At 39.1% G+C, this 15,573-nt stretch overlaps 1 long non-coding RNA gene across 1 annotated transcript in view; it reads left to right on the top strand.

Annotated features, from left to right (window-relative positions):
• Positions 1-12,993: 12,993 nt before the first annotated feature.
• The window catches only part of LOC122222841, a 31,339-nt gene continuing 28,759 nt past the window's right edge, over positions 12,994-15,573 (top strand). Inside the window, exon 1 of the long non-coding RNA XR_006203908.1 lies at positions 12,994-13,213. This is a non-coding gene — a long non-coding RNA (uncharacterized LOC122222841). The remainder of the gene's footprint in view (positions 13,214-15,573) is intronic.

Below are 15,573 nucleotides of genomic sequence, written 5' to 3'. Positions count from 1 at the left end.
TAGGAGATGGGGCTTTGGGAGGTGATTAGGTTATCAGAATGGAGCCTCATGAGTGGAATTAGTGCCCTTCTAAGAGAGACCCCAGAGAGATCCCTTGCTCCTTCCATGATGTGAGGATGACCCAGAAGAGAGGCTTAGCTGACCATGCTGGCACCCTGATCTTGGACTTCCAGCCTCTAGAACTGTGAGAAATAAATTGTTTATAAGCCACTCAGTCAGTGCTACTTTGTGATAGCAGCCCAAACTAACTAAGACAGGCTCCTAGATCTTCCCCCTCGAGGGCTCTGAAGATCTTCCACATTAAAATAAGCAGGACAATGAGAATAACAGGTACATTGCTTAGCATTTATTATACCACCGAAGATTGACATCTGTCATTTTAACAAAAACACAACTCTTACATGGTCCAGAAGCAATTATGGTGGCATGGGTAGCCCCTTCTTTTTCTGTAATTAGGATGCATGGGAAGTCAAGACAGAATCAGCCTTCTTTTATTGCACTGTTTTTCATTCGTTGATTCATTAAACAAGCATTTATTGAGCACATATTATGTACCAGGTACTCTTTGGGGGCTTTGTTACTATTTTAAATGCTTGGGATACTTTGGTGAGTAAAACAGGCAAAGATACATGTTTTTGAGGAGCTAGTATTTTAAGATAGAGAGTATTTTAGGATAGAGAGGAAGGTAGGTATGGAATAATAAAATAAATAAGGAAATTATGCAGTGTGTTGGAAAGGTATTAGTTCTTTAAAGGGAAAGGGGGAACGTATGTCAGAGTAAAGAAGGTACAGAATACCAAGGAAGTGGGTTACAATTTTAAATATGGTGGTTAGTATGGTCTAACTGAGATGACATTTGAGCAAAGATTGAAGGAGTTTTAGATGTGTGGAGAAAGAGCATTCTAGGCAGAGAGCACAGTCTAAACAAAGGCCCTGAGAGATGCCAGTGTTAATGGGATGAGTGAATGAGGTCACAGTAGTAGCAGAGGCTATAAGGACAACAAGCATATGGGTGGGCCTTGTAGCCATTTATGAAGACATTGGCATTTTACTCTGCATAAGATGGAAATCAAGGCAAGATTATAAGGGGAGAGATGACAAGATCTGACTTATTTTTTCATTGATCTTTTGTTTGTTTTAAACTTTTTATTATGGAAATTTTAAACAAAAGCAGGCAGAATAGTATAATAAACCCTCTGTAGCCATCACTCAATTATAAAATTACCAACTTGTCAATCTTTTAAATACCCCCATTCACTGGGAGAAGATATTTGCAAATGACATATCAGGTAAAGGGTTAGTATCCAAAATCTGTAAATAACTTACCAAACTCAACACCCAAAAAACAATCCAGTGAAGAAATGGGAAGAAGAGGGGCACCTGGGTGGCTCAGTTGGTTAAGTGTCCAACTTCGGCTCAGGTCATGATCTCACAGTTTGTGGGTTCGAGCCCTGCGTTGGGCTCTGTGCTGACAGCTCAGAGCCTGTAACCTGCTTCAGATTCTATATCTCCCTCTCTCTCTGCCCCTCCCCTGCTCATGCTTTGTCTCTCTCTGTCTCAAAAATAAATAAAACATTTAAAAAAAATTTTTTTAAAGAAATGAGCATGAATAGACACTTCTCTAAAGAAGACATCCGGATGACCAACAGACACATGAAAAGATGCTCAATGTCACTCCTCATCAGGGAAATACAAATCAAAACCACACTGAGATATCACCTCACACCAGTCAGAGTGGCTAAAATGAACAACTCAGGAGACTAGATTCTGGAGAGGATGTGGAGAAATGGGAACCCTCTTGCACTGTTGGTGGGAATGCAAACTGGTGCAGCTGCTCTGAAAACAGTGTGGAGGTTCCTCAAAAAGTTAAAAATAGGTCTACCCTATGACCCAGCAATAGCACCGCTAGGAATTTACCCAAGGAATACTGGAGTGCTGATGCATAGGGGCACTTGTACCCCAATGTTTATAGCAGCACTTTCAACAATAACCAAATTATGGAAAGAGCCTAAATGTCCATCAACTGACGAATGGATAAAGAAGTTGTGGTTTATATGTACAATGGAATACTACCTGGCAATGAGAAAGAATGAAATATGGCCTTTTGTAGCAATGTGAATGGAACTAGAGAGTGTTATGCTAAGTGAAATAAGTCAATCAGAGAAAGATGGATATCATATATTCTCACTCATATGTGGAACTTGAGAAACTTAACGAAGACCATGGGGGAAGGGAAGGTGACAAACAGTTTTGACCAAGGAGGCAAACCATAAAGAGCTCTTAAATTTTTTTTTTAATGTTTATTTATTTTTGAGACAGAGAGACAGAGCATGAATGGGGGAGGGGCAGAGAGAGAGGGAGACACAGAATCGGAAGCAGGCTCCAGACTCTGAGCCATCAGCCCAGAGCCTGACGCGGGGCTCGAACTCACTAACCGTGAGATCGTGACCTGAGCTGAAGTCGGACGCTCAACCGACTGAGCCAACCAGGCACCCCAGGAGCTCTTAAATACAGAGAACAAACTGAGGGTTGATGAGGGGGGCAGGGGAGAGGGGAAAATGGGTGATGGGTATTGAGGAGGGCACTTGTTGGGAGGAGCACTGAGTGTTGTATGTAAGTGATGAATCCAAAAGCACACTGTATACACTGTATGTTAGCTAGCTTGACAATAAATTACATTAAAAAATAATAAATACCTCTATTCACTTCCCTTCCTTTCTAAATCCAGATATAATATCATTTAACCAGTAAATATTTCAGTTACATAATGTATTTTTGAGGTATAATTTATAGTAAAGTGCAGCTACATGAATATTTTCATGTATATATAGTTTTGTAACAACCATCCAGATCAAGATATAAAATATTTCTAGTACCCAGGTTCTTTTGTCAACTTCCAAATCCATAAACGCCGCCCCCCGCCACCATTTAAGGTAGCCACTCTTCTGACCTCTATTAGCACAGATTTATTTTGCCTGTTCTTGAATTTCCTATAATAGAATCTTACAGTATGTAGTCTCTGTGTCTGGCTATTTTAGTTTACCATTTTGTTTGTGAGATTCATTGATGGGTTGGGAGTAGTAGAAGTTTGTTATTTTTAATTGATGTATTTCATTATATGGATATAACACAATTTATCAATTCTCCTGTTCACATTTGCTTTGTTTTTAATTTTTGGTTACTGTCAACATTCTTCTGTATGTAGACACATACATTTATATCTCTTAGATACATATCTAAGAGTTATTGCATCCGGGAGTACAATTGCATGGGGTAGGCAAGTATTTAACTTTAGCAGATATCTCCGATACCGTTGAAATGATTTCACTCTCCCCTGTAATGTGTAAGAGTTCCAGTCGCTCCACATACTCACCAAAACTTTCACTGTCAGTTTTAAAATTTTAACCATTCTGGTGGGCATGGGAGTGTCCAATTTCCTAATGAGTACTATTATTGAGTATCTTTTTCCTATACTTACTGTCCATTTGAATTCACCTTTTATAAAGTGCCTGTTAGAGCATTTTATTTATTTATTTATTACATACTTATTTACTTATTTAATTACTTATTTATTCTTTAATGTTTATTTATTTCTGAGCAAAAGAGTTTGGGTGGGAGGGGCAGAGAATCTGAAGTGGGCTCTGTACTGACAGCAGTGAACCCAACACAAGGCTCAAATCCATGAACCGTGAGATCATGACTCAAGCCGAAGTCAGACGCTTGATCAACCGAGCCACCCAGGCACCCCCTGAGCATTTTATTCATTAAAAAAAAGTTTGTTTTCTTATTGTTTTTTAGAATTCTTTTATATAGTTTGAATACAAGACCTTAGGTATTTGTATTGTCAATATCTCCTTCCAGTCTGTAGCTTGCCTGTAAACTTTCTTTTTAAAAAAAAAATTTTTAATATTTATTTATTTTTGAGAGACAGAGAGAGACAGAGCGTGAGCAGGGGAGGGGCAGTGAGAGAGGAAGATACAGAATCAGAAGCAGTCTCCAGGCTAGAAGCTGTCAGCGCAGAGCCCGACTCAGGGCTGGAACCCACAAACCATGAGATCATGACCTGAGCGGAAGTCGGACACTGAACCTACTGAGGCACTCAGGCGTCCCTTGCCTGTAAACTTTCTTAGTGAATGAGATTTGATCAGCAAACATTCTTAATTTTACTAAAATCTAATTCATCGTGTTTTTCCTTTTACACTATGGTCTGGATTTCACTTTTAGGTATGTGATCTACTTTGAATTATTTTATGTGTATGGTGTGAGGTAGATGTTAGAGTTAATTTTTTTTCACCAGGTATCTGGGGGCTGCAGCATCCGTTTTTGGAAAGACAATTATTTTTCCATTGAATTGCACTGGCTTTTTTTTCCCTTCGGTAAATCAAGTAATCACCACATAGATGTGGGTCTTTTCTGATCTTTTTCTGTTGATCTATTTGTCTACATTTACACTCATTCCACACTGCCCTAATTGCTGTACCTTCATAAGTCTTAAAATTTAATAGTGTGCGATTTTCCAACTTGGTTATTGTTCTTCAACATTATCTTTGCTTTTTAGGTTCTTTGTATTTTCATAAATTTTAGAATGACTTTTTCAGTTTCCAGAAAACAATCTCGCTATGATTTTGATTGGGAATGAATTCAACCTATAGATCAATTTGGCAAAAACTGGCATTGTAACAATACTGAGTCTTCCATTAATATACATGTAATATTTATCTCTTGATTTAGATCTTTGATTTCTTTCAGCAATATTCAGTGGTATTTAGTGCAGAGATCTTGCATATCGTTTGTTATATTTTTATTAGGTGTTCGATCATTTTGATACTGTTATAAATGGTATTTTTTCACTTACTTGTCCAATTGTTTTTTGCAAGTATACAGAAATATAATTAATTGTTTGTATATTCACTTCGTAACTAGCAACCTTGTTCAATTCACTTATTAATTCTTTTTTTCTATGACTTTGACTATTTTTAAATTATTCTTATTTTATTTTAATTCCAGTGTAGTTAATAAGCAGTGTTATATCAGTTGTAGATGTACAATATAGTGATTCAATAATTCCATATATTACTCAGTGCTCATCATGTGTACTCTTAATCCCCTTGACCATTGTCACCCAACCCCTCACCTACATCCCCCTCTGGTAACTATCAGTTTGTTCTCTATAGTTAGGAGTATGTATATGTATATGTTATTCAGTCATAAAAAGGAATGAAATCTTGCCAATTCACTTATTAATTCTAATAGTTTATAGATTCTTCTGTAATTTTAACATACTATTATGTCATCCTTGAATTAAAGAGTCTTACTTATTCCTTTCTAATCAATAAACCTTATATATCTTATTCTTGCTTCAGTGCACTGGCTAGGGCCTCCAGTACTGTGCTGGAAAGAAATGGTGATAGTGGACATCCTTATCTTATTTCTGACTTCAGGGGAGAAAAAATTTCAGTATAACACCATTGAGTATGGTGTTAGTTGCAGGGTTTTTTGTTTGTTTTTGAAGATACTCTTGGTTTTATAGATATTTTAAGGAAGTTCCTTTCTATTCCTAGGTTACTGAGACATTTTTTTAAAATCAAAAACTGGTTTTGAATTTTATCAAATGCTTTTTTTGCCATCTATTGAAAATATCCTGTGGTTTTTCTCATTCTGTTAAACTGATAAATCACATTGATGGATTTTCAAATGTTAAACAACTTGCTCACTTTTAAAAAGGATTACTCTATTAGGTTGAAAACAGACTGAGAGAGGCCACAAATAGAAACAGGGAGAGCTGCTAAGGGATTGTTATGGTCATCCAGAAGAAAGAGAATGGTGGTCCAGACCAGTGTGGTAGAAAAGGAAGTAGTAAGGAGTGGTCAAATTCTACATATATGTTGAAATATAGGAATTTCAGACATATTTTATATGAAGAGTGTGAGGAAAACACTGGATCCAATAATGAACTCAAAGTTTTTGTGTCGGGTAACTGGAAAAATAGAGTTGCCATCAACTGAGATAGGAAAGGATGCACATGAAATAGGTTCGGGGGTAAAGTTTGGGGGTTAAGCTTTGGATATGTCAAGCGAAAATTTAGTGGTTTCCAGTGGACAGTTGGATATATGAGCCTAGACTAAAGAAGAAAGGTCTGTTTGAAGACATAAGCTTGGGGTCTAAAACAATGATTGGATCAGATCATCAAGGGAATGAGAGTCATAGAGAAAAGACTGATACCAACATTAAAAGTTTGGGGGAAAAGAAAAAAGAGCAAAGGAAGTTGTAAGTGAAGCCACTGAGGTAGGAGGAGTAAGAAAGAGACAGTGTTTTTTCCAGGAAGCCAGTGAACAGTGAGTCCAGAAGGAAGGCATGACAAATCATGCCAAGTGCTGCTGGTAGATAAGTGAGATAAGAGCTAAAAGTCATTAGACTTAGGAATGTGTAAGTAACCAGTAACCTTGATAAGAGCAATTTGGGGAGCAAGAACCTGATTATTCAAGACAGAATGGGAGGAGAGTGCTTAACTAGTATACATAACACTTTTGAGGAGTTTGATGTAAAGGAGAGCAAAGAAATGGGGCTGGAGCTAGTGGGGAAAGTAAGATTAAAAGAATGTTTGTTTGTTTGTTTGTTTGTTTGTTTGTTTTAAAGGTAACAGAAATAATAGCATGCTTGTACGCTCATGGTGATGACACAATGGGAGAAGAAAAACTGATGATGTAAGAGAAGGAAGAGAATTGCTGTAGCAAAATCTTTGGGTAAATGAAGAGTTTGGGATCTAGTCTCTAGTAGTCACATGTAGAAGGATTGACTTTAGATAGGAAAAAGAAATCAACAAAGACATGAGAAATCAATACCTTACAGAGAGAAAATATTTGTTGTGGTGGGCAAGAGTGGCAGGCCTGCATATCCCAGGTATCTCTGGCTTTGTCAGCTTGAGAATACAGATGTAGTCACAGTAAGATCCAAATCTTCATGGCTCTGAGTCCCTCTTCTTGCTGCTGGAATCTCAATATTTTCCAAATTTATTTTCCTCAAATAGGTTTAGAAACCCAGAGTTGCTTCTTACATTTGTACATATCTGGCTCCCATTTATTAATAGCTAGCAGGACTGGATGAATATAAATACTACACACTCAAACTCCGATAGTTCTACAGGATTCAAGGCCAAGGATCTTTTATCCTTTCTCTGAAGAAATATTTTTTCTCAGTTATGCAGATTCCTCAGAGTAGGTTCACTTATACAGCCTCTCTATCACAAGGCAGGCACGTGATTCAGGACAGATTCTCATGGTAATTGTTGTACATCACCAAGAACCACTACCACTTCTGACATCAGGCCCCAGCATTGAGTTTAGCTCATTAGTGCATAATTCTCCCTCAGTTATGGTGAGTTTGTTCTCAACACTCCCATTATTGCCTCCATTAAGCTAGATTTTACTAGTTCCCTGCTCCCCACCAAATGACAAAGAAGTGGCAAGGGGCAAAGAAAGACCAATGTTTCCAGACACCCACCTATGTGGGCACCAGAAACTCACTAACTGCTAACTTCAGTGTTGTGTCAGCAGAGTATAGAGAGGAAGCACGCACACACACACACACACACACACACACACTACATTGTACCTGGGCATTGTTTTTTTGAAAAAGGCTTGCTTGCTTTCATTCTTTCTTTCATTCTTTCCTTCATTCTCTCTTTCTTTCTTCTTTCTTTCTTTCTTTCTTTCTTTCTTTCTTTCTTTCTTTCTTTCGTACTTTGACATATACCATTGTATAAATTTAAGCTGTACAACGTTTACTTTATTTCTATATTTTAATATGATTCTTTTTTTTAATATGAAATTTATTGTCAAGTTGGTTTCCATACAACACCCAGTGCTCATCCCAACAGGTGCCCTCCTCAATGCCCATCACCCACCCTCCTTTCCCTCCCACCCCCCATCAACCCTCAGTTTGTTCTCAGTTTTTAAGAGTCTCTTATGGTTTGCCTCCTCCCCTCTCTGTAACTTTTTTCTTTTTCCCCTTCCCCTCCCCCATGATCTTCTGTTAAGTTTCTCCAGATCCACATAAGAGTGAAAACATACGGTATCTGTCTTTCTCTGCCTGACTTATTTCACTTAGCATAACACTCTCCAGTTCCATCCACGTTGCTACAAAAGGCCATATTTTATTCTTTCTCATTGCCATGTAGTATTCCATTGTATATATAAACCACAACTTCTTTATGCATTCATCAGTTGATAGACATTTAGGCTCTTTCCATAATTTGGCTATTGTTGAAAGTGCTGCTATAAACATTGGAGTACAAGTGCCCCTATGCATCAGCAGTCCTCTATCCCTTGGGTAAATTCCTAACAGTGCTATTGCTGGGTCATAGGGTAGATCTATTTTTAACTTTTTGAGGAATCTCCACACTGTTTTCAGAACGGCTGCACCAGTTTGCATTCCCACCAACAGTGCAAGAGGGTTCCCACTTCTCCACATTTTCTTCAGCATCTGTTGTTTCCTGAGATGTTCATTTTAGCCACTCTGACTGGTGTGAGTTGATATCTCAGTGTGGTTTTGATTTGTATTTCCCTGACAAGGAAATGACATTGAGCATCTTTTCATGTGTCTGTTGGCCATCTGGATGTCTTCTTTAGAGAAATGTCTACTCAAGTCTTCTGCCCATTTCTTCACTGGATTATTTGTTTTTCGTGTGTGGAGTTTGGTGTGTTCTTTATAGATTTTGGATACTAACCCTTTGTCCAATATGTCATTTGCAAATACCTTTTCCCATTCCATCAGTTGCCTTTTAGTTTTGCTGATTGTTTCCTTTGCAGTGCAGAAGCTTTTTGTCTTGATGAGGTCCCAGTAGTTCATTTTTGCTTTTAATTCCCTTACCTTTGGAGATGTGTCAAGTAAGAAATTGCTGCGGCTGAGGTCAGAGGGGTTTTTTCCTGCAGGGCTTTTTTCAGACTGGGGCCAGCTCCCTGTTCACGCACCTGGGGAGAAGCGGAGCCAGCCCTGGGTGCGGTAATATGATTCTTGTTATAGCAATATTTATCACATTACATAATTATAATACCATATCGTTATCTGTATTTGTTATACTGTCCATTAGATCTCTATGGCTAATTTACTATTCATTGCAAGTTTGTACCCTTCAACAATATCAATTTTATTCCCCCACCCCCCTCCCCTGGTAACTATCATTTTGCTCTCTGTTTTTTCCTGAATTTGACTTTCTTAGATTCCACACAAAACTGGTATCATATAGTACTTGTCTTTCTCTTTCTGACTTATCTGACATTATTTCACAATGTGCTCAAGGTCTATCCATGTTGCCGCAAGCAGCAAGATACCTTCCTTTTTCATGGTTGAACGATATTCCATTGTATCTATTTACCACGTCTTTGTAATCCCTTCATGCACTGATGGGCATTTAGGTTGTTTTAATATCTTGACTATTGTGAATAATGCTGCAGTAAATATGAGGGTGCGCATATCTCTTCAAAATCCTGTTTTCATTTCCTATGGGTATATACCAAGAAATGGAATCTAGATCATATGATAGATCTTTGGTGGAATGTAAATTGACCCAACCAATATGGAAAACAATATGAAGGTTACCTTGGACACTTTGTATCCCTTTACCACTGTACCAAGCCTCATTATTGTCTATGTTCACCAGCTGTGTTGTTTATAACTGAACCCCAGAATTTGAGACTTCACCACAGCAACTTTTCACCCTTTATGTAAATCATGGAATACACATGGATATATTGGAGAAGGTGGCATAACCGAACTCAGCCAGTTCCAACTCAAGCAATCCACATAAGAATAAGAAATGTTTGCTTAAGTGTATAAAGGTATAAGGCTAAGATCTTTTGATAAGGGCATCTGGACCACTTAAGTCTTACTTTTTCTAGGACACTGGTTTTATGGACACTGACAATGTTTGCCTTTATGGCTTTTTTTTTTTCTAAGTGTCATGGATAACCAGCCCACATTTGTATAGTCATAGTTTTCCTTTACTCATGTCAATTAAATCAAAGGTGTGACAGCAATGTTTTGCTGGCAAAGGTGTCAGAATTTTAGGTAAGATTTAACTTCATGAATTCTAGAACTTTTATATTAATAACCCAAAGGGAGTGTTTTTTTGACAGAAATTGATGAGGCTTGTAAAAATCACCAGGAGAGAAGACTCAGTGTTCCTTGATACCCCTCCTATATCTCCTGGATGATTCATGAATCTGTCAGTGGAATCCAGTTTATTTGCTCTAAATGAAGTTATCAATCTGTCTTTCTTTGGTCCCCAAGCATATCATGTATTGTAATAGAAATTACAGTGTTGCACAATCATAACACTATTGTTACTTGTCAAGGGTGACATGAGCATGATTCCTATGGGTCTGGCCTTGTGGCCAACATGTCTTCCACTCCATGCCTTTGCATTGGCTGTACTGGTTTTTTCTCACCTGATTGATTTCTGGAGAGCTGGCTTTAGAGAGATGCTGTATTCCTCATGCCCTGTATGCAGACTGGGCTGAACTGGGCTCTAAGAAGCCACAGATTGGAACATCCATTGTTATTGCTTCTTTTGGATACTCTGTATCCAGATTCTACTGGCTCAGCCTAGAAGATATTTCTTCAACAGAGGAATTGCAGGCCACTGTGAAAGCCATTTAACTAGCACGAGAGAGCAGAATGTCTTCCTCTGACATCCACATCCCTAGGATAGATGGTCTGAGAAATGCATGCACCTTGTCCTACTATCTATAGTGTCATTTCCAAATATACCTCTGTTTGTATGGTGTGGTAACAAAAGCTTTGAATTAAGATCAATGTGGTTGGTTCAAGTTCCAGTTTTACCACTTATCTTGCGACTCTGGGAAAATGACTTTCTTCTTTATGATATACAATGTCCTCATCAGTAAAAAACAGGGCAATAATACTTTCCTCACAGTCCTGAGTGAACCTGAGAAGAATCTGGAACATGATACAGACTCAATAAATATTCATTTCCTGTTCTCTGAGAGATTTTTAAGGTCTAAGTTAGAGTCCCCATGAAATCCCAATGCCAGATAATCACACAGGGCAGTAGAACTAGATACGACCTTGCAACTCAAATTTTATCTTTTTTGGTGTTGTGAACATTGAAGGGCTGATTTGTCCAATCCTGGGCACGGGTGATGATAGAACAGAGAACATACTTGCTGATCAAAGCACCCTGAGGGAAAGTCTGTGCCTAATCCATCTATAGTTCTCTAGAAGGCACAGCATGGTGCCTACCATTGAGGAGGCCCTAGGTAACTATTTTTGAATTAACTTCAGAATAATCTGTGTTTGAAATCTTAGACTGTAATGTGACAATGTTTTGATTTGAATTTACTTGTCCACACAGAGACACAATCACAGCTGAACAATAGTCCTCTGGGTGATTAAAATGATATTTTTTTACATGGAATGATGGTTTATGGTTAAAGTGGCCTCACGAACAAAATCTGGTTAATCCCTATCCCTACCCAACCCTGAGAGGCTGTCCACAATAACTTGATTCTATCAACAAAGAAAGGTAGCCTGGGTGAGATGAAATGGTAAGACCAATGTCTCCTGTCGAGGGTAGTGAAATGGGACCCTATTGCTATAGCAAACTCACACTGGGTATTGTCCCTAAAATCCTAATAGGCCAGTGGTTCTCAACTGGGGTGTGAACCCCAGCTGCAGTGTCACCTGGGTGTCATTTGCAATTACCCAGAGATATTTATAGTTGTCACACTGCAGGGTGAAGTGCTCTTGGCATCTAGTGGAGAGAAGTCAGGGATGCCTCTAAACATTCTGCAATTCGGGGCGCCTGGGTGGCTCAGTCAGTTAAGCGTCTGACTTCAGCTCAGGTCACGATCTCACGGTCCGTGAGTTCGAGCCCCGCGTCGGGCTCTGGGCTGAGGCTCAGAGCCTGGAGCCTGCTTCTGATTCTGTGTCTCCCTCTCTCTCTGCCCCTCCCCCGTTCATGCGCTGTCTCTCTCTGTCTTAAAAATAAATAAACGTTAAAAAAAAAATTAAAAAAACCCCAACATTCTGCAATCCACAGAACAGCCCCCACAACAAAGAATTATCTTGCCAAAAATGTCAACAGTGCCAAACTTGAGGAACTGCAATAGACCCAAAAGTAACTTTGCCAAAGATGAGTGAAAAATGTCTCCCAAGTTTTCTGAGTTCCCTTGAAGAGAGTTGTATTCTAAGTATGTGCTAAGCTACTGAAAAAAATATAATGTTCCTGTTGGCAGAAATGTCGTTTGCTTCTATAGCCTTGGGAAAGTTCTTGCTTTTATGTTTTGTCTTCTTTTTTGTTCACGAACTCTTGTTCTTGTTCCCCCTTTTGTGGGGACAAAAATGAACTCCTGTGGTCCCTTCATTTTTTTTTGTATCTCCCCACAACACTGGATACACGACTCCCTAAGGACTCAGTACTTATTATTAATGATAATCATAAAAATGAGAATTTATTGAGCACTTATTATGTGTCAGGCAATTATCTAAGCATTTTATATCTATCATATTGTTCTAATCCCTCAACCACCTATGAAACGTGTACTATGACATCTATATTTTACAGATTTGGGAACTGGGGCATCAGGAGTCTAAAAAGCTTGCACACAGAATTAGTAAGCAGTGGCACTGAGATTCATAGCTGGGCTCTGGAGTTTCGGTGTGTAACTGTTTAGACATACAATTTCATGTGCCTGGACAACTTTTAAGACTGTAGTCAGCTTTAAAACCCTGGGTGGTTTTGGTAACCATTAACCATAACCATTAGCCAAAACCCTGGAGAAAGGATCAAGCCCCGGTGACCTCATTTCTAGTGTGCTCTAGGGCTTTCTGCAGGGCAGGAATGAGGCAGGTAGGGGAAAAGGGTATGGAGCTCCTATGGAAAGAACCTGAAGTAGAATCAGCAAAGCTGAGAACTGTACAAATGAACTCTTCCCTGGATGTCCTCTTTTCTCCATTCTTCTCTAGGGTAAACAACAACAACAACAACAACAACAACAACAATACGCAAAGTAGAAAACAACAAAACCCCAGGCCAAATGCCCACACTGTGAGTCTTTCAGCTCGGTCCACTCTTGTCCCTGGAAGACATGTGTCTGCTGCTGCCTCTGATCTGTGTGGTCACTGTTTTGTACACTTGAGCTGCAGTGGCTGTGACATATCTCAGCAGAACTCTCCACAGCTGATTCTTGTGCAGGTAGGGCTTGATTAATGATTTTTGCCTCTTGCTATTCATTAAAGGCTGTTTGCACTGAATGTACTATCAGGTTTTTCAGGATACACTCATGCTGAAGAAAGAACAGATCAGACACTTGGGAGGCACTAATTAGAAATGCCCAGAAGAGGTACTGTGGACACTTGTCTCACTTCTTCTTTCATTCAGTCAGTCACATATTCATTCATGCATTCCTTTACCAAACACGCATCAAGTCCTGTGTGCCTGGACTTGTGTAGTTCCTGAGAAAACAAAGATAATAAAGGCATTGACAGGAAACACGTACATGCCAAGGAATGGTTGCCATCTAAGAATGTGATTGGTCTAATGAAGGCCGGAGAATGCAAATATTCTTGAGCACAGGCTACCGGCTTCATATCTTGACATGGTCACTACTCAGGTGAGCTTGGGTGAGTTATTTAATCACTGTGTACCTCAGTTTCCTCATTATAAATAGGAATAAATATTATTCCTATAAAATAGGATTCTTTTAAATTTTAAAATATTTTATTATGTGATCATTTAAATTGTAAAAGTGCTTTAATGATGCCTCATACATTATATGTGCTCAGTAAAGTTTATTGATTGATTGATTGATTGATTATTCAATGTATATTGAATGAAAATTAGTGTCATCATGTATTGAATACAGTGAAAACAGAGGTGAAAGAGAACCTAATACTGTCCAGGGAGTCAGAAATGTTTCAGAGAAGGTAGCATGTGGGTCAAGACTTGAAGAGGAAGCAGTGGATTGCCAGGAAGACTAGCCAAGTGAGGGCATTCCAGACAAAGAAGACAACATAGGTGAGAGCAAAGAGGCATGGGGGAGGTGGTGTATTTGCGACACCAGTTGTGGTTTGGAATGTCATGTCAGAGAGTATGGCGGGGGAGAGGCTGAGGAGGAGAAAGGGCAGGGAAACAGGGACCCATTTATATACCATGATGGGGTTTGAGATCTGTCCTGTGGGGAATTTAAAGTCATTGAGTGATTCTGATCAGGGATGACACAAAAATGCTCTCAGATCACCGGGCAGCATTGGGAGGATAAGAGGAGAAGGAAAGAAATAGAAGCAGAGAGACCAACCAGAAGGCTCCCAGGCACTGGCAAGAGATGATGATGAGTGTGCTGAGGCACCAGCAAAGGCCAGGAGAGAGGCAACCAACTGAGGGATTTGCGGAGGCAGAACTAGTAAGAGCTGATCCGATGTGAGGGCTGAGAGAAGAAGAAACTTGAACGACTCCCAACAACAGGGCAGATGAGGTGGTGCCATTCCTAAGACGAGAAAGTTGGGGGAGGATCAGTGAGGTGGGTGTTAAGGTGAAGATGTTCATTGGGGAGTTGAATTCATTGGCAGTCAAGGCTCCTCTGGAGAATGTAGAGGAAAGAGAGGCAAAGACCGAGCTCTAGGGGATACATTTTGAAAGCAAGAAAATGTCCCCCAATGTCAACACCACAGCAGAGTGAAGTAACAGAGGACCCCAACATTTCTCATTAGGTTTTTCAGCAGGTAGTGTTTATAAACTTGGTGAGAGGTTTTTAGGTGTGAGACCAGCAGCCAGACTGCAGTGGGTGACAAGGTGAAAACTAGGCAAGAACAACTTTTAGAAATCTGATTGCAAGGGGAAATTACTGGATTTTTTTGAAATATGTTTTTAAAAGATATCTATAAATCTAAAGTGCCCAACAGGGAAATCTCTGGAATGGCTTGCTGTGATAAAGAACAGAATACTAACAAGTAGGAAGCTCTGGTGTAGAGACAATTTCGAAAATGAATCTATGTTAAGTTAGGGCAATTTTATAAAGGAGAAGCATATTTTAGAAGCTGTTTACGTGTTTCATAAGCTCTGGCTGCTAGTGTGCTCGCTCTATCACAAGACTTATAATTTCTAGGAACTTATTTGTATATTGGATTCCCTTGGAACATAGTTTATGTCTTTTTCTGGCTAAACTTCTAATGAAGGTAGTTATCAATAGGTACTGTAGTTTATGAAGTCTGACAGCAAAATCTCCAAATTTCAAATGAGGAACCCTTGTAGTATCAGATCCTCACGGATTTTATACGTTCTGAGATTCATAGATTCACATAAATTTGCTACCCTAAGCTCATGAGACGAAGGCTCATATTTTGCATGGCACATTCACAGTCCCCTCTAAATCCTAAATTCTCACAAAAAAAAAAATCCAAAAAGTAATACTTTCTTTAGACCCAGACCATGTTTTGATTTTTCTGGCCAGAGTTTAATGAAATCACTTTCAAAAAGTGGTGACAGAGTATCAGACAAGTAGAAGAATCTCATACTTGAAAGCTATTTAAAATAGCTTGATTCCAACACCAGATTCT

This window comes from Panthera leo, chromosome B3 (genome assembly GCF_018350215.1).
Source record: "Panthera leo isolate Ple1 chromosome B3, P.leo_Ple1_pat1.1, whole genome shotgun sequence".
Lineage (NCBI taxonomy): Eukaryota > Metazoa > Chordata > Mammalia > Carnivora > Felidae > Panthera > Panthera leo.
This window is presented reverse-complemented; position numbering and strand designations above follow the sequence as displayed.